The sequence below is a fragment of the Panulirus ornatus genome, chromosome 70 (genome assembly GCF_036320965.1).
Source record: "Panulirus ornatus isolate Po-2019 chromosome 70, ASM3632096v1, whole genome shotgun sequence".
In the NCBI taxonomy this organism is placed as follows: Eukaryota; Metazoa; Arthropoda; class Malacostraca; order Decapoda; family Palinuridae; genus Panulirus; species Panulirus ornatus.
In genome coordinates, this window is record NC_092293.1 from 13,998,074 (window position 1) to 14,000,596 (window position 2,523).

At 33.7% G+C, this 2,523-nt stretch overlaps 1 non-coding gene across 1 annotated transcript; it reads right to left on the reverse strand.

Annotated features, from left to right (window-relative positions):
• Positions 1–300: 300 nt before the first annotated feature.
• Positions 301–372, reverse strand: TRNAI-GAU (transfer RNA isoleucine (anticodon GAU)). Its single transcript has one exon. It is a non-coding gene; the product is annotated as a tRNA-Ile (tRNA).
• Positions 373–2,523: the final 2,151 nt, after the last annotated feature.

Below are 2,523 nucleotides of genomic sequence, written 5' to 3' on the forward strand. Positions count from 1 at the left end.
CAAGCTGACCTGGTATGAGGTCAGAGCCCTCATTATCATCCCTGCTAACTACCGGAAGCAGATTAAGTCGTTCCACAACCGATGTCCGGCCCATGTTAACTCTGATGTGCCCAGCAGTTGGAGGAGGATCGCCAGAAGCTTCTGGAAGATTTCAAGGACGTCTTGGTGGACCTGACCCTTTCAGATAAGGTCGAAAACCCCAATTCATTGTGAATATCTTCACTATAACGTTGGACGAACATACTGAATGTTGCACACATGTGATGCGGACAAAATGAAAAAAGAAAAAGACAAAAATTATGTCTGGTGTGGGTCTCGAACCCACGACCTTGAGTTTATCAGACTCATGCTCTACCACTGAGCTAACCAGACAATATAAAATTCGTCTGTTTCTTCAATTTGAAATAATGAAAATCTTTGCGAGGCAGCGTTAAGAAAAGAGAGATGTCTTTGACGAAATTTACTTGCTTGACTCCTTCTTCTGTTCCTCATTATCGAAAGTAAACATACTGAAGGACATATATATATATATATATATATATATATATATATATATATATATATATATATATATATATATATATATATATATATTCCTATGAGTCCACGGGGAAAATGAAACACAAAAAGTTCCCAAGTGCACTTTCGTGTAATAATCACATCATCAGGGGAGACACAAGAGAGGAATATAACAGTCAGTTGATATACATCGAAGAGACGAAGCTGGGACGCCATTTGGTAAACATGTGATTGTCCAAAATTGTGATCCTTTCCAATATATATATATATATATATATATATATATATATATATATATATATATATATATATATATATATATATATATATCGAAAAGGTTCACAATTTTGCACGTAATCAAGTTTATTCTTATGAGTCCACGGGGAAAATAAACACGATAAGTTCCCAAGTGCACTTTCCTGTAAAACTCACATCATCAGGGGAGATACAAGAGAAAAATATAACAGTCAGTTGATATACAACGAAGAGACGGAGCGAGGATGCCATATGGTAAACATGTGATTGTCCAAGAAAGACAACAAGCGTATCATAAACTTATTATGTGGACAAGAAGGTGAATTGTTTACAAATTCTATCAACATTAAAGTTATCCAATCTGTATAGACCATCACTGATATTAAGATTATAATTCTTTGTGTATTGAAATTTCAATGATGGCCAATTGTGTATTATATTCATCATATTATAATGCAATTGTGTCAAATAATGGAGATAAAGGATAAAAGAAAAACTATGGCCATGATTTCTACCAGCTCAAGTGCATTAGATATGGTGGACAATTCAGTTCAAGTGAAGATGCCCAATTGTACATTATATGTATCATATGGGACATTTCAGTTTGTAGTGAAGATGCCTTACTTTGTATTGTATATATATTCCAAACTAATGTTGGCAAGTAGTGAAAAAAACGAATTAGAGATCATTAAACTCTATGGCCGTGATTTCTTCCAGCTCAAGAGTAGTAGATATGGTGGGCAATTCAGTTTACGGTGAAGATTCTGTATTGTATATATCATATTGTACTCTAGGTGTTTCAAGAAGTGAAGATACAGAAGCCCTCTTTCTCAATCCTTGCACCTATCTCTTGACCTCTTGCCTCCTTCTCTTATACATCTCCCAGTCATTTGCACTATTTCCCTGCAAAACTCGTCCAAATGCTTCTCTTCTCTTTTACTAATATATATATATATATATATATATATATATATATATATATATATATATATATATATATATATATATATATATATATATATATATTAGTAAAAGAGAAGAGAGGCATTTGGACGAGTTTTGCAGGGAAATAGTGCAAATAGCCTTTTAGGTTGGCTTTGGATTCGCACTTGAACGTAGTTTGGAGGATTTGGGGGATCAGGTCAATAACGTTAAGCTCACTACAACCTCATATTCACTAACGTGTATCTTCACTACTAGGTTATTTTCACTTAATTATATCTTCACTATACCCTCTTCTTCACGACTCCGTTATTTCTACCGTACCATTATCATTGTACTCCCTGATGTTCACTAGAAATAGTTCTTATCTTCACTACATACTCATTTTGAATAAACTTTACTCTTTAATAACCCTTATCTCTACTACATTCGTATCTTCACTACAACCTATCTTGACAATATCCTTATCATCACTATACTCTTCCTCACTACACTCTCATCTTAACATCATCCTTCTGTTTACCGAACTTAGTTTAAAGTCTGACTTGAACGTAGCTTTGGAAAGTTTGTGTTCCTCATTGTGTTACCTCCTTATTATCATTGTAAAGGCAATTGTCACTACTCCCTAACTAAACCGTCATCGTCACTACACTCTCATCATTATCATTACTTCATGATGTTCAATACAAAATTTTTAAATATACATTTATCTTCACTAGAGAATAATTTGGATTGCATCTTAATCTTCATTACTCCTTGTTTCAGCTACATTCGTATCTTCCATTCATTCTTATATATTATATTAGT